The 22060-nt window shown below is 36.3% G+C and overlaps 2 non-coding genes across 2 annotated transcripts; one reads left to right on the forward strand and one right to left on the reverse strand.

Moving 5' to 3' along the window:
- Positions 1-3165: 3165 nt before the first annotated feature.
- LOC121231263 (small nucleolar RNA R71) lies at positions 3166-3272 on the reverse strand. The gene has a single exon (XR_005929327.1). It is a non-coding gene; the product is annotated as a small nucleolar RNA R71 (small nucleolar RNA).
- Positions 3273-11890: 8618 nt separating this feature from the next.
- Positions 11891-11997, forward strand: LOC121231353 (small nucleolar RNA R71). Its single transcript, XR_005929413.1, has one exon. It is a non-coding gene; the product is annotated as a small nucleolar RNA R71 (small nucleolar RNA).
- The last annotated feature ends 10063 nt before the right edge of the window (positions 11998-22060 follow it).

A 22060-nucleotide genomic window follows, 5' to 3' on the forward strand; every position in this document is an offset into this window, starting at 1 on the left:
TCTACCATTATTTTGAGCTAAGGTTCATGTATGAAATTTGACCCATGTGTGACATGGTTGTATTTTGATGTTTAATGGAGAAATATGACTGTTTGATGTGTGATAAACATCTTTTACTAAGTGATTTTTAGTGAAAACACCTAAAAAGGACTTGTTTGTAAAAGGTGTAAAAATGAGTAGTAAAAATGTGTAATAAAGGAAACTGTGGGCTGATATGAACATGGTGTAGGTTCGGCTAGGCTTGGGTAACCAAGAAAATGCATGCATTTCATTTTACGAGCCTAAGGACTAAAGTGCAAGTAAGTGAAAAGTTAGGGGTAAAAAGGTAATTTTACCAAAGTATGTGTCATGGGTCGATATGATTAATGTATGTATTGAACAAGTTATATTTGGCATTACAGATCAAGAAAAACATGATTCGAGTCTTGATCGGGGGAAAAACAAGGTTTACGAGGATTAGGCTCGTTTCTATCATTTTGTACTAAGGTAAGTTCAAGTATAAATAATGCAATGCTGTATCATGTTTTAATGCTTAAATTTTACTATGAATTATGCTTGATTATTCCATGAGTATGTAATTGGTGCCATGAATATTGAAATCGGCATTACTAGCAAGCTCAACAAAAATGTGGTATTGAAGATTCCTGTTTGAACCTTAGGAATATTTAGGATACAAGTGACATGTCACTAGGAATTAAGTGATCTGAACTCATTGAGTTGTGGTCTGAGTTCATGATTTATGTTATTTGAACTCATGAGTTGTGGTCTGAGTTCATGATTATGAGACACATGTTATGGCGGTCCAGGTATTGGTCTCATACATCCTATTGATGGCGAGGTAGTCTAGCATGTATTGCGGTTACCTGACATCCTGTATGAGCAGACCTGTGAGTAGCTCGAAAACTAGCAACAAGTGAAATGAGATATGAAGTGGCATTGGCTACATATGGGGTACTTAGGTGCTAGATTCTGCTGTATCCAATAGTATTCCGAGTGTTTAACGGGTAGTTCTAAGAGAAGTTAATGGGTAGCCTCGATGAATACGTCAAAGAGGAGAAATTAATTTATTATGTGCAAGTGGGCACAGGTATGTACATCGAACTCATGAGAATGACATGAGATATGATGAACTTTGATAAACCATAATTTATACATATTTTTCCCCATGTTTAACGCATTTTATGGATGATTTCCTATTAGAATTGGTGAATTCAATGCTCCTAATGCTTTAATTTTATGTTTTATACTTAGGAGAGCACAGGAGAGTGAAAGGAACGAGAAAAGGGCCAAAAACAGAGAAAAATGGGCCAAAGTAAAAATTCAACACAGCCTGGACCTCCTCACACGGGCAGACCACACGGCCGTGTCCATTTGGCATATTCGAAGCATGACTCACACGGGCGTGTCCCTGCTGAGCCCAAGTTGAGACCAATTTAGAAAAGGCCAATTTTGAGGGCTTCTAGGCATTCTAAAGCCTATAAATACACCCTAGAGGAGGAAAGTAAGGGGACACACAAAGAGGAAGGAAGGAATTACTCGAAGAATGCCAATTGATCCATCTCAGAAGCTGGTTTCATCATCAAGACTGAAGATCTCCCCTCAACTTCCCTTTAGGAGTTTTGGGTTTTCTTTATGTTTTGTATTCGTTATTCTTCTGAGATGTTTTCCTTTTTAGTTATGAACTAAATACCCTAAATACCTTAGAGGAATGAAACCTAAGATGAATCTTGTTATTATTTTCTGAATTGTATGATAAATATTTAACTTGTTCTTAATTATATGTTCTTAATTCTTGTTTTGATATCCCAGGATACTGATTCAAGATAAGCTCTTATTCAGAGGAGAAATAAACCCTGTCTAAGAGTACATTTGTCATAATTAAGCGGAGTTGATTGCGAGCCTAGAGATAGGGTGACAAGATTTTCCGAATTAGGGTGAAACCTAATAGCGGGATCCATAGATAGAGTTAATGCAACCCTAGAGTGTTAATTGGAGAAAATTCTCAATTATTCAATCTAGGGATTAGACATTATTAATCTTGATTAGGGATAATAACATAACTTAGCGATCTCTATGGAACAAAGTAAATGGATAAATCGTCTGATTCGGAGCCAGAATAACAAGTACAGTCTAGGTGGATTTTTCTTTAGGTATTGTCTTAATTCAATCGTTTTCCAAAAGTAATCCCCCAATTCCATTCTCTGTGAATTCTTAGATTAGTTAATTAGTTAGTTAAAACAAAAACTCCTTATTTTTAGGCTAGAAATAAAAAGACAGTCATTACTAGTACTTTTAATTCTTTTGGGTTCGACAATCCGGTCTTGCTAAAACTATACTACTGTTCGATAGGTACACTTGCCTACATCGCGATAATAGTTGGTTTCAAGAACGATTAATTATAAAAATATAAAACTTATCATACAAAATCACGCAATCAAGGTTTTGGCACCGTTGCCGGGGAATTAAGATATTTGGAACGCTCAATTTTTAATTACTTTAGCCATTTATTTTTCTTACAATTTAATTTAATTTAATTTATTATTATTAGTTTTTAATTTACTTTTTCTTTCTCTTGGTAGGTTTTTATAGTTTATGACTAGAAGAAACTCGTCAGGACCACTACTCTTTGATGAAGAAATTGATCGTACTGTTCGTAAAAACCAAAGAGAAATAAGGCGAAGCTTAAGATACACAGAGAACAAGCAAGAGGACGATACTCAACCCCCAACTGAAGAGATGGCTAAAAACCAAGACAATCAGCTACCTCCTGTAATTGCGGTTAATCAAAATCCTGCTCCATGCACTATATATGATTATGCTAAACCTTCTTTAACAGGAATTGAATCGAGCATAGTTAGACCTGTTGTAGCTGCAAATACTTTTGAACTAAAACCTAACACTATTCAAATGATACAACAATTTTTTCAGTTTGATGGTTTGCAGGATGAGGATCCAATGCTCATTTAGAAAAACTTTTTGGAACTATGCAATACATTTAAAATTAATGGTGTTTCTAATGATGTAATTCGTCTTCGGTTATTCCCTTTTTCATTGAGGAACAAAGCTAAACAGTGGTTGAACTCATTACCACAAGGGTCAATTACTACATGGGAACAAATGACTGAAAAATTTTTACTAAAATATATTCCGCCGGCTAAAACGGCTAAATTACGTAATGATATATCTTCGTTTGTGTAGATGGACTTAAAAACTCTTTACGATGCATGGGAAAGATACAAGGGCTTACTGAGAAGGTGCCCTCACCATGGGTTACCGCTTTGGCTTCAGGTTCAAACATTCCATAATGGCCTGAATCCTTCGACTTAACAAATGGTTGACGCAGTTGCTGGTGGAACCATCAATAATAAAACACCTGAAGATGCTTATGAGTTTATAGAGGAGATGTCACTGAATAACTATCAGTGGCAAGTCATGAAGACTAAGCCAACTAAAACAGCAAACGTTTATAACATCGATTCAGTTACTGTTCTGTCAAACCAGGTAGAACTTCTAAATAAAAAGATTGATGGTTTTCTTAGTTTTTCATAAGTTCCCCCAGTAATGCAGTGCGAAGCAAGTAGAGGTGGAACAAGCCATTCGAAATACCAACCTTATAGCCACAACATGGATAACGAGCAGTTAAATTACATGGGTAATAGTCATCGATCTCAAAACAATCCATATAGTAACACTTACAATGCAGGTTGGAGGAACCATCCAAATTTCTCATGGGACGGTCAAGGAAATCAAAGACCACAACATCCTCCGGGTTTTCAATAGCCACCCTATCAACAAGAAAAGAAACCGAACCTTGAAGAGATGCTCACAAAGTTTATCTCGGTGTCAGAAACCCATTTTCAGAACACCGAAACAACACTTAAAAATCAACAAGTGTAAATACAAGGGCTCGAAACTCAGATAGGCCAGCTTTCTAAACTAATCTCTGAACGACCACAAGGTAGCTTGCCAAGTAATATTGAACCCAACACAAGGGAACAGTTCAACGCAATTAATATTCAAGATGACGAAGGAGTTGTTGAGCCTGAGCCAGAACCGAGGTAAGAAATTGTGGTAAGCAAAGGTCAAGGTGAGGCATGTCATAATAAAAAAAAATTAGTGAATGTCGAATATAATCCTTGTGTGCCATACCCCAACATGACAAGGAAAGACCGATCAGATGAACAATTTGGTAAATTCCTTAAACTCTTAAAAAAATTACATATTAACTTACCGTTTATTGAAGCCCTATCGTAGATGCCAAAAGCAATGAAATTTTTAAAGGAGCTTTTAGCAAATAAGTGGAAGTTGGATGAGGCATCGGATGTGGAGCTAAACGCAGTTTGCTCAGCTATTCTCCAAAATAAACTACCCAACAAACTAAAAGATCCAGGGAGTTTTATGATTCCTTGCTTAATTGGTAGTTTAGATGTTAATAACGCATTAGCTAATTTAGGGGCTAGTATTAATGTCATGCCCTACAAAATGTTCAAACAATTAGGTCTCGGGAAACCCAAATAGACTAGGATGAGCATTCAATAAGCAGACAAAACTATAATATTTCCTAGGGGTATTATTGAAGATGTGCTAGTTAAAATCGATAAATTTATATTTCCCGTTGACTTCATTATTTTAGACATAGAGGAAGATAGCAACACTCCTTTGATCTTAGGAAGGCTCTTTTTAGCAAGTGCTAAAATGATTATTGATGTTGGCATAGGTGAACTAACACTCCATGTGGGAGACGAAACAATCACTCTTCAAAGTCACAATTCTGGCAACACATCGAAAATTGAATGTGATCGTTTAACCCATTCTACTAAAACTGATAATATGGTACAACCTACTTTGCAGGAAATAAGTCTGAAGGCAGCACATGAGTCATTCTCAAGCAATAGTAGAGGATTTGTTTATGAAGATCGAAGGTTACAAATTGAGGAGCTAGATGAATGGCGGACGCATAAACCAAGAACACATGATAAACCAAAACTACACCAGAACGAGCTCAATACCTTTCCAAATCAACTTAAGGTTGGAGATAAAGTCTTATTAGATGTCGCAGATCCTCACATTGTCACTACCACACCGAATGAAGAAATCCCTCTTACGGTACTTAGCATTTTCCCATTCGGTACAGTCGAGGTGAGTCATCCCAAGTTCGGCACTTTCAAGGTAAACAACACCCGTCTAAAACCTTATTTTGATGAGAATGATAGCAGGAATGAGGAGTATAAACTCCTCAAACCACCATGATCATTCAATGGAGAGGTAAGTCGAGCTTAGACTATAAATAAGCGCTTCTCGGGAGGCAACCCGAGTACTAACGGTTTTAAATTATTCAAATTTAAATTTTTAAACATCTAGATCACTAACAGAGTCTTTAAGCACAGGTTCCCAACTCCACACGGCCTATCACACTACCGTGCTTCATCCCGTGTGACAACCACGGATGGAAACACGATCGTGCGATACGGCCATGTGAAAACAGGGTAAAAGTTATCTTTCCCAACACGGGATGCAATAAGTGGCCACGGGCGTGCCACCTGGCCGTGGTCAAATCTGCCAAATGAACACAGGTGTGCGACACGCCCGTGTCTAGCACCCGTGGACAACACTGTCAAAATAACACAGGCGTGCGCAGAGTTACACGACCGTGGGAGAAGCGAACACATTACACACAGTCGTGTAACATGATCATGTAGCCACACGACCTAGACACACGGGCGTACCCTAAGGCCATGTGACGACATATCACTTCACAACAAACACGGGTGAGACACGATCCACACAGGGGTGTGAACCGACCGTGTCGCTTGAAAAATTACATTACCTGTCTTATTTTATTTATTTTTTATTAATTTTTGAATATTCTTTTGTTTTTAAACACGGCTTATCTTTATAATTACTATCAAATTAATCCCCCAATTCTCCCTTTTTCCTTCAGAATCATGGTTGTCCTCCAGCTTTATTTCCAACAACTTGCCCTCTCTAATCCAAGAATTTCATCCATTTTTAACTCAGGAAGATTCACTTTTCTCTCTATCTTATGAACTTACACTTACATTTGTCAAAATATCTATCTTTGTACATTGAGGATCATGTACATCTTAAATGTGGGGGGTAACCTATCAGAAAAACCCCTGAATGATGCCTTGTTCTCTTGAAAAGCTCTCATATCATATTTAGGATAAATTTTGATTGATTTATGATTTTTATTGATATATCCTGAATTAAAACATAGGCATTTATGCATTGATTGTTTAAACTTTAAGACATTAGGGAATCAAGCATGATAAGTTGACCTTTTAAAATTTTAGGTTGTTTTCCCCAAAGTTTACTTATTACTTTAAGTTGGAATCCACAAGTTTTAAACATCAAAAAGCCATAAATTTTGTGAGAATTTTGAGCCTTTTGAGCATCTATTAATTCTTTCATGCTCACTTTTATTATTACTTTGAGTGCGTTAGTATTGAACTGTTATTTTAGAACTTGCTTGATTATGCATGTCAAGACCACACCATTTAATTTGATATGTCAAAATGATTAAGGCACTTAGGATTAACCCACTCATGCCATGAAAAGCCTACCTCCACGATTAACCCGTAGTAAACCCCCTTGATCCTAACAAGCCATTTCTTGTGTTACCCTTAATATTAACCCTTAGCCCATTATTGTTGAAATCCCCTAAATTAATTTGATCCCTGTTTTTATCGAGATTTGAATTGAAATAGTTGCTTAGCTATGTCTTGTTCTTAATAGTTAGTTTATGTTATTTAACTTGTTCTTAAAAAAAAGAAAAAAAAAAGAAAACTGTGTAATCACATTAGTAGTATTTTTTTTGTTTTTGAGCTTAAGTATTTAAATTCCATATTCTTAGAAGAAGCTCTGTTGTATGCAAGTGATGATTAAATTTTTTTCTAGTTAAGTGATTTTTTAGTTCAATCTCGATTCTAACTGTTTCTTTTAGCCTGTGACCACACCCCTTAATCAAAGCCACGTTACAACCCTCTAAAGACCTTTTGATTGATATATCATCTTAATTTATAGTGGTGGAGATTTGATTTTCATGCAAGTCTATGGTAATGACTTTTCATTATTGACTATTGAGTGCTTCATTTATTATCCTTAAACACCTCGAGCGATTTGAGTGAATCTTTAGTGAGGATGTGAAACTCTGTGACATTTTGAATCCAAGGTAATTACTTAGACGAAGGGAGACACCTATATTTTCATGATAAAGTGCTCAACTTGGAATGATTGAAACTGTGATGTTCTTTTAGTTGAATTCTCAATGAATGATTGCCTATGGATTATTTTGAGATATTATCAATAGAAATTATAAATTGAGAAGAATTTATTTTGATTATAAGTTGAGAATTTTGCTTGAGGACAAGCAAATGCTTAAGTGTGGGGATATTTGATAAACCGTAATTTATACATATTTTTACCCTATGTTTAATACTTTTTATGGATGATTTCCAATGATTTCCCATTAGAATTGGTGAGTTCGATGGTCCTAATGCTTTAATTTCATGTTTTATACTAAGGAGAGCATAGGAGAGTGAAAGGAACGAGAAACGGGCCAAAAATAAAGAAAAATAGGCCAAAGTACGAATTCAACACGGCCTGGACCTCCTCACACGGACAGACGACATGGCCGTGTCAATTTGGCAGATTCGAAGCACGACTCACACGGGTATGTCCTTGCCGAACCCAAGTTGAGTCCATTTTGAAAAAGGCCAATTTTGAGGGCTTCTAGGCATTCTAAAGCCTATAAATACACCCTAGAGGAGGAAAGTAAGGGGACACATAGAGAGGCAGGAAGGAATTACTCAAAGAAAGCCGATTGATCCATCTTAGAATCCGGTTTCATCATCAAGACTGAAGATCTCCCCTCAACTTCCCTTCAGGAGTTTTGGGTTTTGTTTATGTTTTGTATTCATTATTCTTCTGAGATGTTTTCCTTTTTAGTTATGAACTAAATCCCCTAAATACCTAAGAAGAATGAAACCTAAGACGAATCTTGTTATTATTTTCTGAATTGTATGATAAATATTTAACTTGTTCTTAATTATGTGTTCTTAATTCTTGTTTTGATATCCCAGGATACTGATTCAAGATAAGATCTTATTCAGAGGAGGAATAGACCCTGTCTAAGAATACATTTATCATAATTAAGCGGAGTTGATTGCGCGCCTAGAGATAGGGTGACAAGAGTTTGCCGGATTAGGGTGAAACCTAATAGCGGGATCCATAGATCGAGTTAATGCAAACCTAGAGTGTTAATTAGAGAAAAGTATCAATTATTCAATCTAGGGATTAGACGTTATTAATCTTGATTAAGGATAATAACATAACTTAGCGATCTCTATGGAACAAAGTAAATGGATAAATCGTCTGATTCGGAGCCAGAATAACAAGTACAGTCTAGGTGGATTTTTCCTTAGGTATTGTCTTAATTCAATCATTTTCCAAAAGTAATCCCCCAATTCCATTCTCTTTGAATTCTTAGATTAGTTAATTAGTTAGTTAAAACAAAACCACCTTATTTTTAGGCTAGATAATAAAAAGACAGTCATTACTAGCACTTTTTGTTCCTTTGGGTTCGACAATCCGATCTTGCTAAAACTATACTACTGTTCGATAGGTACACTTGCCTACATCGCGATAATAGTTAGTTTCAAGAACAATTAATTATAAATATATAAAACTTATCACACAAAATCACGCAATCAAACTTGTGGTAAGAATATGTTTGTATATATATATTTACGTGAAGAATAAATTTAAGAGTAGATAAAATGCAAGATTATACTCATTATGTTAAATGTATGATTAATGCATGTTTAAGTTGCATTTTTTTTTGCATGTGAACTTACTAAGCTTTATGCTTACCCCCTTTCCTTTCCATCTCTTATAGTGTCACCAAGCTAGCTCGGGGATCGAAGGACGTTGGAGACTCGATCACACTATCAATTGAATATTTGGAATAGTTAGATTCAACATTTTGAATATGGCGTGTATTGAGATTTGGTCTTTTTTTTTATGTGTCATATTGATAGCCAAATATGTTGGCTCATGATGGTATTTTGATTCATTTTGTATATGGCCATAAGAGGTGGCTCATATTGATTATTTGGGTTATAACCCTAATTATTGATGCATGCATGCAAATGTGCTTATACTTTAATGTGGTTATGGTTACTTATGGTTAATGAGTGTGATGGATGGCATGTATGTTGGTGTATAAAATATGATTAATTTGTATGTCAATAAATGTGATGTAAATCTCTAACTTGAAAGTGGGTTAGCAAAGATGATAGACAAATATAAAATTGGTGTGGAGTGCCATATGAAAGTCTAAGGGTTTAAGTATGTGATATGTCGACACTACCAAGTCATAGTTAACCATGAATGTGAATGCTTGAGTAGTCAAATGTGCCATGTTGCATGCTACGAGGTGGAATTGAGTATGTGAATGTTTAAATGTGGCAAATGGCTTTGCAAAAAGCCTAGAAATTGTCCACATGGTTGGACACATGGGCATGTGCCTAGGCTGTGTATGACACACGGTCTGCCCCTATGGGCGTGTGATCTAGCCGTGTGTCCCCTGCACCCTAATTATGCAAAACAAAATGCCCAGTAGTTAACACACAGGCAGAGACATGGCTGTGTGTCTTAGCCGTGTGAAGGACACAACCTTAGGACATGGGTGTGTGCCCAGGCCGTGTGAAGTCTGCACTTGATTTTTGGAATTTAATTAGCCACACAGCCTATGCACACGGGCATGTGACTTGGCCTTGTGACCTTAATTGCTTGATGATGTCATAGTCAAAGAGTTACACGGGCTGAGGACACGGGCGTGTCCCGAGCCACACGGGCGTGTACGACCACACGGCCTACCCATACGGGCGTGTGACTCTCCAAAGTAGGAAAATTTTTCTAAGTTATCCTGAAGTTCTGAAAGTTCTTGGTTTAGTCCCGAACCACCTCTAATGTATGTTTTGGGCCTTGTAGGCCCTTATAAGGGACAATTTGCATGTGATTGAAAAGTTTTTAATTTGGATGAAATTTTTTGACTCGATTTTGTATGAATGTTCATGTTTAAGTTCGGTAATGCCTTGAACCCTATCCCGGTGTTGGATACGGGAAGGGGTGTTACAATTGTTCTTCCATTTTATAGAAACTAAGGTTTCTAGCTCCTCCATTACTGAACATTCCTCTATCGGACCAGCAAATTTCATAGCTTTAAGAACATTAAACGTTACTTGATCATCCTAAACTCTTTTCGTGAGTTCTCCTTTTTTCAGGTCTGTCAATATTCTTCTCATGGCTAGGAAAGTTCTCCCTAGGATGATCGGCACTTCCTTATCTACTTTAAAACCTAAGACCATGAAATTAGTAGGACAAATGAATTTATTGACTCTTTCCAAATAATTCTCGATCTTTCCTTTGGAGTATGCTAAAGATCGATCCACTAGTTGAAGTGTCATAATAGTGGGTCTTACTTTGCCGGTTCCCAATAGTTTAAAAATAAACTTGAGCATCAAGTTGGTGCTCGCTCCTAAGTCACACAAAGGTTTACAATAATAAGATTCTCTGATATTACAGGGTATAGTAAAGCTTCTAGGGTCCTTTAGTTTCAGAGTAAGCTTGTTCTGTAAGAACGTAATGCACTTCTTCGTTAAAGCGATAATCTCATAGTCACTAAGTTTTTTCTTCTTTGACAAGATGTCGTTCATGAACTTCACATAATTGGGCATTTCCTTTGAAGCCTCCACCAATGGGATGTTGATGTGAAGTTGCTTTAGAACATCTAAAAACTTCTTGAATTGCACCTCTTGTTTCTATTTATCCAAAAACTTTTGAGGATATGGAGGTGATAAAACTTTGGGTTGGATTGGAAAACTTTTTCTAAGGAGATAAATCTGGATCTAAAGAAGATGTTAGTTTTTTAGAATTCACTAGTTTAGGTTTTACCTCATGAAGCTTTGTAAGTTCTTGCGTAGCTGGTGTAGGAGTTTCAGCATTTGGTTAACTTCTTTTCTTCTCAATGGGTTCATCTTCAATCATAACCTCCTTGGGTTCCAAAGTCTTACCATTTCGTAAGGCAACTACTTTGCAATGTTCCTTACCTAAACTTTTTGGATTTTTTGTATTGTTCAGCAAGGCTCCTTGCAATCGATTATAAAGCTCTGTAGCTAATTGACCCATTTGGTTCTCCAAATTTTTTAGCGTTGTTGCTTTACTTTGGATTAAGGCGACATTCTTTCCCATGTATGCCTTCAACAAGTTCTCCAAACTATTGGATGACTCAGCTTGTTGTGGTTTTAGAGCTTATTGATTAAACCCATGGGATTGGTTGGGTTTATGTTGTATGTAAGTGTTGTTCGGTACTTTTCCTTAGTTACACGAAGTAAAGTTAGGATGGTTGCGCCATGAAGGATTGTAGAAGTTGCACTGTGGTCCGTGTCCACTTCTATTTTGGTGTTGATTCCCTACGTAATAAACTAACTTGCAATTTGATGGAAAATTCTCGAAAGAATGACCATCCCCAAAGTATACACAGGAAACAACATCAAACTGACTTGGGGACTAAGCTACAAAATTATTCAAACCATTAGTGGTAAACTATTTCAACATTAAAGAAATATAAGATACCTAAGCTGAGAGTGATGTAAGTGCGTCCACTTCGTGCGCTCCGGCTACTCATCTTCCTGAAGTTGCTTAATTTCTTAGCCAGTGATAATTGTTACTAGTGATCCTCTCAATGATCTCATAAGCCTCATTATGAGACTTAGAGAAAATTGCACCATTCGTAGAAGCATCTACCATCAACCTTGTGTGTGCGTTTAGACCGTTATAAAACATCTCCAACTAGATGCAACGCGAAAACCCATGATGAGGGCACTAATAAAGTAATTCTTTCAATCTCTCTCATGCCTCGTACAATGATTCATCATCCAATTGTTGAATAGTGGTTATCTCATTTCTCAACTTAGCATTTTTGCTAGGTGGGAAATACTTAACCAAAAAATTTTCTACCAATTCTTTCCATGTAGATATTGAACTTGGTAGCAACGAATTTAATCATGCTCGTGCTCAATCTTGCAATGAGTATGGAAACAACTTCAACCTCAATATGTCTTTAGTCACACCGGCTATCTTAAACGAATTGCTCACCTCTATGAATAATCGAAAGTGAAGGTGTGGATCTTTCATGGGCATTCCACTTAACTAGCCCACCCTTTGGAGCATTTGAAACATCACCAGTTTCAATTCAAATTGCGGTGCCTCAATATCCAGTCTCTTAATTCTTAGATTTAATTCATTGTAAAGTGACACATCGTACTATCTTCTGGAACGATACTTGCCATCAACAATAAGGATGGGATTGCGCACATGATTGGCTCCATTCCCTTTTCCATTATTTTGATTCCCAAGGTTCATCTCAACTTTTCTTTGAGTTGATCTTTTGTGTCTTTTTTGTTTAAAAGTCTACTCAATCTCAAAGTCTACTGATAATAAATCGATAGTTCGATCTATGCTCATAAGCACCTAAAAAATAAGTCACAGAAAACAAAGAATAAAGAATAAATTAATAAGGTTAGAAGTTAGATAAAAATGAAATAACAACCAAATTGAAAAGAATAATTTCACAAAAATGATTAAGGTAACAATCCCTGGCAATGGCGCTAAAAATTATAACGTTCAGTTTGTGTAAGTGTACATAGTCATTATCAAGTAATAAGTAAGTAAAAGAGATATCGTCTCCACAGGGACTGTGTATATTAATCAATTCATTGCAAAATTTAAGTTAACAATTTGATGATAAAAACACAATGTCTTTAGTGATGGGTGATTAACTAAATTAAATTATCTAGGTGCAAGATTGATCCCTAATGCAATTTAAACTAAATGTAAAGTATGAAATGAAATGTATGAATGAATTTCGCAAAAACAAAATCTTCAACAATCAATAACATGAATAGGCTAGGATAATTACATAATTCAACTTAGCTTATTTTTATCATGCTTGACAGTGTTCAGAAATTATTCCATGGCAACTTGATCTTTCATGAGTTTGGAAACCAGATTAAGTCCTTTCAAAACCTTTTACTTAGTAAAACATGCATTTTACTTATCATATTAAACTAAGGGTTTCTTAGGATTCATGTGAAGTAATAGGGATGGGTTAGGTTTGAAACAGTTTAATCACATAAACCTAAAAACTATGCAAGACAATAGAACTCGTTAAAGTTATTATGAACCTTTAATTTAGTCAGGTTAGGACCTAAATTAAGTATGCACATCTCAATTATTGTGTCCACTAGCCGTCGTTCGGTTAGGATCGCTTAGCTAATTCTAATGCATCTAATCATGTATGAATGAAATATATACTTGAGTTTAATTGAAAACATGATCGACTGAGGCATAAACACTGTACACATGATTTAAAAAAACTTCATTAAATAAATGCAATCATCCTAGCTAAACATAATTAAGCTACTATTGTTGATGACAAGATAATAAAGTACATTGCAAACATGATTATAATTAAAATAACAAAATAAAAGAAGAATAAACTCTGTCGAATCAGTAGTCTCGTGATTGAAAATATTTTCCACCGGTCCTTGTGTTACTCATTTGCTAATAGCTCCTTAAGGTGGCAGGCCAAGAGATAATCTTATCAATGTTTTTTCCTAAGAAAGAAAATATGGGATGCTATGCATGGAAATGAATAGAGGAAATGTAATAGCCCAAAATTGGGTCTAGTTGGAACAGAGGTTTCGGGACCACAAAACTTGAGATATAAATAATTATTTTATGATTATTTTGAGGTCTATGATATGATTGCATGATTGTGTGAAAATTTCGTGAAGAAATTCTATGCATAAAGTGCTTAATTCGAAGTTAGGGACTAAATTGAATAAGTTGCAAAACTTGCATTCTAGAAGTTTCTAGTATGAAATTGATTTGAAATATTAATTAGGAGGTCTTAAATAGCAATTTGACCAATTTCTAAGTTATGGACAAAAATTGGACATGGATGGAATTTTTGGAAAGTTTAGTAGTAAGGGTATTTTGGTCATTTAGGGGTAAAATGAATTAAAATACAAAATTAAAAGCCAATTTTGCTCATCTTCTTCACCATGGACGTGTATACCAAGGGAGACTCCATGGTTAGGGTTTTCAAGCTTCCCAAGCTCAATTGTAAGTCCGTTCTAACCCCGTTTTTCAAGTTCTTTACGTTTTTGGAGTCCCAGTAACTTGATTTAGCTTATGCTAGCAATAATTCAACCTAGGGTTCATATTTGGAAAAATACCCATAGGTAAAATTTTTGTATTCTGGTGTTTTATGATACAATATGAGGTTTTAAATTATGTTAGACAACTTGTGCTACTCGGTTTTAAGTGAAAACGAGCAAAAGGGCTTAATCGGTAAAAATACCTAATAGTCATAAGTATATGTTAGAGTGAGAATTTGATGTTGCCATAGAAGGGAAAAGTGATCATCATGTCATAAAACATAAGAATAAGGGATGAAGTTTAATTCCCGAGCCTAGGGGAAAAAGTGTAAATATGCAAAAGTTTAGGGGCAAAATTGTAATTTTCCAAAAGTTTGAGTTAAGGACTGTTTTGAATAGTACATTAATTAAATAAGTAAAATATGATGTTTTAGATCTCGAAAAACGAGATTTGAACCTAGAATGAGAGAAAATTCGAAAATTGGGAAAGTTGGTAAAATGGTCGTTTTAATATCAAGGTAAGTTCATATGTATAATAAGCATTAATTTATGCATGTTTCAATGTAAAATTGATATATTTACTATGATCTCCGAGGTGTTGAAAGTATGTAAGTTGATATGATAATAATACAACAATAATGCTGTAATTTATATTTGAAAGTTAAATTTAGTGAATTAATTGAATTATGTTAAATTAAATGATTATGGTGCCAAGTTTATGAATTGATTTAAAAATATGTCTATGGTACATGAAGTGCATTGAATTATCATACATAAATGTGATTTCTATGATTATGGATATTATGGGAAATTGTAAGTTCATATGATTTTTAATAAGACAATGTGTAATTTAATGTTATTGCGTTGATATTAAATGAGATGTAAGTTTATATGTAAGTAATACATCACTATTACTTGTATTATGATATTTTATAAAAATATTGGAAATATGTTTGTGGATAATTACTTGATTGGTAAAATTGTTGGAAAAGAGAGAGAAATCCCGGTTGAACCTTCGGAAAGATTGGGTGATACAGATGGTATGTAACTAGGTCACATGTATAGTGCTGAGTGCACATCATGTGTACAAGAGAGCTACAAGACATTATGATGTAGCTAGGTCGCATGGGTGATACTATGTGTACACCATGTAGACAATAGAGCTACGGGATATATGTAGCTAGGTCGCATGCGTGGTTCCAAGTGAAGGACACCATGTAGACAAGAGAGCTACGAGATAAACTGGCTAGGTCACGTGGGTGGTACTAAGTGTTCACCATGTGTACAAGAGAGTCGAACTATATGATGGGCGGAGCTATGTGCTGAAACCACCAAGTATCGAGGATTGATCCGAAGTGTTCAATGGGAGACTCTCTATGTATTGCTTTGTGAGTTTTGTGATGAATAAGTGCAGGAACTTGGTTATGTGAATGATGTGTTCATTAAGTGACCAGGATGTGGTAAGGTTGTAAAGAAGTAAGTTATACATGAGGATGATTTTATGGTGACCTTGTGATCATGGGCCTATACTTGTGATGTATGAAATGTAGTGAAAATGATTTGTGATATGTATGTTAAAATGAGGTTAATACAAAGAAAGTGTGAAAGAGTGAATTAGCAATAAAACTATTTTGGACAGTAGCAGTGACGTGATTTTGAAAAATCACCAAAAATAGTATAAATTGAATCAGAGACTGAATGAGATATCAAATTAAATATTAATGAGTCTATTTTCATGTAAAAGAAACATAGAAAGCAAAGGAGTTCTATATTTTGAGATATTTATGTTTTTATGAGACTGATGCAGAATGATTACGTGATCCCCTGTTCCAAATTTGGAAAATCCCAAAAATTTGGAGAAAAATAATTAGAGACTAAAAATTATATTTTTAAAATCCATAATGAGTCTATTTTCAAGATAAATCAACAAGAACATTATCCGAGTTCTGTATTGTGAGATAATTATTTTTTAGAGAAGAGAGGTCAGAACTGTCAGAAAGTGAAATAGGGGAAATTTTAATGAATAAACTATACTAATTGGCTAAACCAAAAATTATGAAAATTTTATGGTGGAAAGATATGTGAGTCTGGTTTCAGGGGAAATTTACAGATCTTAATTTGGATCTCTTTAGCTCGAATTATAAATAATTAACTGACTATGACTCGTGTGGACAGTTTGATGTGAACATTTATTAGTAAATTGTGAAATCGTACTTACAAGAATGTTATATACATTAAGGATGTGGAATGGAGAGGAGGAGGAGAAAAATAAATATATGTGGAATACATGGAAACTATGGTATATGAAATATTGATATAATGAAATAAATGATATGTGTTTATAAGAAAACAAAAAGAGAATGTTATGTATCATGACATGTATATATATATGACTTGTAACAGCCCAAAATTTACCCTAGTCGGAATGTGGTTTCGGGACCACAAAACCGAGTCATAAAATTTAGTTAAAATTTTATTTGCATAACTTATACGTGTGATAGTACTTGTACAAAAATTTGATGTTCTAATTTTATATTAGGAATGTGAATTTTGCTTGAAAGGATCTAGTTGAAAGACTTGGAAAATTATGATAGGTAAATAAGTAAGGACCAAATAGTATTAAAGTGGGAAAGTGTTGTCCTTGCATGTCAAATTAGCCAAACTAAAGCATAGTGGCCGGCCATGCTATGGGTGGAAACATGTCTCCAACATGTTATGCTAGTGATGTATGTTAAGAAAAATAAAATAATGAGCATGGTGATTAAATAATGAAAGGAAGGGTGATGAAAAAAAAAATATGGTCTCATCCATACCCCCTTGTTGCCGTCAATTGAAGAAAGAAAACAAAGAAAACAAAAAAAAAGTGTTCATTCTTGAACATCTTTGGCCGAATAGAGGAAAGAAAGGAAGGGGAAAAGCTTGAGAAAATCGGCTATGGTGGTTTGCTAGACTAAGGTATGTTTGATGTTGTCCTTGAGATGCATGCATGTTTTAGTAATTGACTTGAGTTCTAAATAGCCCATGTTCAAATCTTGAATCTTGTTGGTAACATGAGCAATCGGTCATGAGAAAGTGTTCAAGAAATGGTTGTTGTTCATGTTATTTGGATGAGAAATGGTGAGTTTTGTTGTTTCATGTTAAAGTTAGGTGAATGATGATAGAGGAGTGTTTGAACTATAAAAAGAATCGGCTACCTTGTTATGAGCTAGGGCCGAATGTGAGTTTGGTTGTGTTTGAATATTACATGCTTGGTAGAATGGTGGATAAAGGTGCCGAATGTATGTTGGATTGATAGAGTCTCCAAATTGATTTTATGTGTGTATGCATGACCGAATATACGTGGTCACATGAGTAAGGAAATGAGTTATTTGATATGTGGTAAAAGTTAAGTACTAAATCGAAGGTTGCTAAAATTGCCATTTCTTTAGCTGAATATGTGTTTGATCAATGAAGAAATTGTTGAAGAATATAGGTGAACTTGGTGAGAGTATTCGGCTTACTGTATAAATGATATAAAGATTTTAGGAAATTGTTTTGGTTAGGTGTATGTATGATTAAGTATATTCGACAATATACTTAAAGTGGGTACATGATATTACATTATAATTATTGAGCTTAAGTATATGGATATGTGTATATGTGGTCATATAATGACATTTTGGTTTGAAAATTTAATGATATGTGATTGCCGAATGTGATAAATAAATTCATGTTATTGGGTTAAATATTGAATACTCTTATTTGTATTATTTAAGCTCAAGAACCTAAAAGAGAGGCGTCCAACAAGGGGAAATCGAAGGTCATCGAGTAGCCGACTCGGAATTATTTTACCCAACATAAAGTAAGTCATTAAGCATATAGTTGGTATTAATTCAAATGGTCATAACGTTTATGTAATGATGCTGAATGGAATGAATAAATATATATATGCATGTACGTATGTGATGATGAAAGTGTTGAATGAAAAGAAAAGAGGTGAGATGTATTGAGTTGTTGATCTCGGCACTAAATGTGCGGGTATAAACATTTATGACCATGAGATTGGCGCTAAGTGTGCGGGTTTAAATTGTGCAGCACTAAGTGTGCGAATTGACTATGTAGCACTAAGTGTGCGAGTTTGACTATGTAGCACTAAGTGTGCGAGTTTGATTATGTAGCACTAAGTGTGCGAGTTTGACTATGTAGCACTAAGTGTGCGAGTTTGATTATGTAGCACTAGGTGTGCGAGCTGATTATATAGCACTGAGTGTGCGGACTTAATATGTTCTTGAATCATTATGGACACTAAGTGTGCGACACTATTGAGTCGATCACGGACAGCGGATCGGGTAAGTATCTTGAGCTCATGGCTAATAGGTGCTATGTCTATATTTGGAGTTGAGCTTGGTAAGTTTGAACCCATGTGACGAATATACTTGAAGTCACGTACATAAGATTTATCGTGGAATGGGTGAAAGGCCGTTTAGTTGTATGATTGTAACGAAAATAAAATGATTTATGAAAATGCCTCGAATATCCTATTGACGAGTATATGGAATGTGAATGCATGATTTGGTATGAGATTGAACCGATAGGTCGGAGGAACTATGGTATGGTTCGGTATGGATGGAGTAACTAGCCTCGTTCCATTTTGTTTCCTCTTGTGATAATGTTATTAATGGATGGTAGTGTATTGCTTATGACTTACTGAGTTATAAACTCACTCGGTGTTTCCTTGTCACCCATACTAGGTTTCTTGGACTCGTCTCTTTTGCGTGGTCGGGCCGTCATCGAAGTCATCACACCGGATAGCGAGTTTTGGTACTTTCTTCTTAGTTGGCTTAGGAGAACATTTCGGCATGTATAGGCTATTATGTTGTGTCTGAACTTTGGTATGTAATCTTTTAGCCATGCGAAAATGGCATAAATGTTCGGTTGGGTTTGGATTCATAACGTTAGGTCGCAAATCTTGATAATTCGACCTTTTTATGCCATACGTCATGGTTGATTATTTTGGTATTAAAATTCATGATATGGTAATAGTGTAGTAGGGGGAAGTTTGACAATTATTAGCCTTTGGCATGGTTAGTCATGATCATAATTTGTGATATGCATGATGAATTATTAGTTAGATCAAGGAGTAAACACGAAGTGGGCATAGTTGCTTTCGTAACAGATGCTGGCAGCAGCAGTGACATGAGATTGAAAAATCACTAAAAATAGTAGGAGTGGAATTAATTGATGAATAAATTATGTAATTGAAGTTCGATGAGTCTATTTTCATATAGAAGTAACGAAAAGATCATATGGACAGTATGTTAAGAGATAATCAGGTTCTCGTGGGACAGGGCCAGAACGGTTTCTGGATTCCCTGCTCCGATTTTTTGGAAATTCATTATAAATTAACCAGAGATAATTAGGAGCCATACCATATATGTATAGATTCCTCTCTGAGTCTAGTCTCTATAGAAACAAACGGCATCAGTATCGAAGTTCTGTACAGGGAGATATCCAGGTCGTAATGTGAAAAGGTCAGTGTAGTCGACCCCAGTAACATGGGAGACTTTGACTAATAAACTGTACTAATTGGCCCGACCAAAAATTCTAGAAAAAAATATGTAGATGTGAATATGAGTCTAGTTTCAGGGAAAATTCACGGAACTGGATTTGAGTTCCAGAGCTCAAGATATGATTTTTAAAGCGACTAGTACGCAGATTGACAGCTTGTCTAGAAAAATTTTAATAAGTGGTTTTAAGTCTGTTGACACCTCGTGTTCGACTCCGGCGACGGCCTCGGGTTCGGGGTGTTACACTTGATTGGTATCAGAGCTATGGTTTAGTCGGTTCTAGGACTACCATAGCACGTATGAGTCTAGCTATACATGCCGAATGTTAATGTTTAACTGTGTGATGACTTCTGACGGTTAAAATTTATGTTTTGATTAGTAAATGGATCCCGGTGTAGAAAGAATCTTAGCGGATGATGTTGAAAGTGTAGCGGCTGCTCCTGCACAAGGGACACCGCCTATTGAACCTCAGTCATCTGCGAATAATCAAGGTGAGGGGGCTAAACAAGCCTTCTTTACCATGATGAATGAGTGGGTCGCGCAATATGCCCGAACCAATCCGGATGTCCAACAATTCCCGAATTTGAATAATCCACCCCCGGAGCCAGTAATGCCATCAGTTACTGATCCTGTGAGGCTGAGTAAGCCACCTGTAGACTTGATTAGGAAGCGCGGGGCTGAGGAGTTCAGGGCCATAGTTACTGATGATGCTGAAAGGGCCGAGTTCTGGCTTGATAACACCGTTCGGGTGTTCGATGAACTGTCATGCACACCTGATGAATGTCTAAAGTGTGCTGTATCTTTGTTGCGAGACTCAGCCTACTATTGGTGGAGGACCTTGATTTCCATAGTCCCGAACGAACGAGTAACTTGGGACTTCTTTCAGATGGAATTTCGAAAGAAATATATTAGCCAACGGTTCATCGATCAAAAGCGTAAGGAATTCTTGGAACTCAAGCAAAGCCGTATGACAGTATCTGAATACGAACATGAATTCGTAAGACTCAGTAGGTATGCCCGGGAGTGTGTAGCTGATGAGGTTACTATGTGCAAAAGATTCGAAGAAGGATTGAATGAAGATTTAAAGCTACTAATGGGTATTTTGGAAATAAAAGAATTCGTAACACTAGTCGAACGAGCCTGCAAGGCGGAAGAACTTGGAAAGGAGAAGAAGAAGGCTGAATTTGAAGCTAGAGACTATCGTAAAAGATCGACGGGTAAAGCTCCGTTCTCAGCTGTAAAGAAGTTCACGGAGGACACTAATAAGTCGAGGACGACTGCGGGAATTTCCATCAGAGCAAAACCATCGACGGGCTCCCGAGCTACTTCGGTAGCTAGTGTGGGCAATAATCGTCTAGAGAAACCTGAATGTCCCCAATGCGGAAGACGACACCTAGGTGAATGTTGGGGTAAGTCTACTAACAGGGCCTGTTACGGATGCGATTCGAAGGACCACTTCATTAGAGATTGCACGGAGCTTGATGAGAAGAATAAGATTCAAGGTGTAAGACCTAGTGGAGTGACAACTAGAGGTAGACCACCGAGAATTTTGGGAGGTAGGGGTGGTAGTCAGAGAGGGGCCTCTGATACGGCTGTTCGAGCCGAGAACCGTACTCCTGCTAGAGCATATGCCATTCGCGCACGAGAGGAGGCATCCTCCCCTGACGTCATCACTGGTACCTTCACTCTTTTTGATACTAATGTGATTGCATTGACTGACCCTGGCTCTACTCATTCATATGTGTGTGAAACCTTAGCATCCAGTAAGACTCTACCTGTTGAGTCTACTGAGTTCGTAATTCGAGTGTCAAACCCTTTGGGTCAATGCGTATTTGTTGATAAAGTGTGTAAGAGATGCCCTCTAATAATCCGAGAATCCTGTTTTCCGGCCGATTTGATGCTTTTGCCGTTTGACGAATTTGATGTTATTCTTGGTTTGGATTGGTTGACCGCGCATGATGTGGTTGTGAATTGCAAGAGCAAGACTATTGATTTGAGGTGCGCAAATAACGAGATAATCCGAGTTGAGTCTGCGGACTTAAGGGGGTTGCCAGCTGTAATATCAGCAATGTTGGCCCAAAAATATGTGAGAAAAGGGTGCGAAGCATACCTTGCGTATGTACTTGATGACAAAGAGTTAGAAAAGAAACCCGAATCTGTGCCGGTGGTTTGTGAATACCCGGATGTTTTTCCTAAAGAGTTACCGGGTTTGCCACCTGTTCGGGAGATAGAGTTCGGTATTGAGCTTGTACCTGGAACTATGCCAAT

Source organism: Gossypium hirsutum, chromosome A06 (genome assembly GCF_007990345.1).
Source record: "Gossypium hirsutum isolate 1008001.06 chromosome A06, Gossypium_hirsutum_v2.1, whole genome shotgun sequence".
NCBI classification, from domain to species: Eukaryota; Viridiplantae; Streptophyta; class Magnoliopsida; order Malvales; family Malvaceae; genus Gossypium; species Gossypium hirsutum.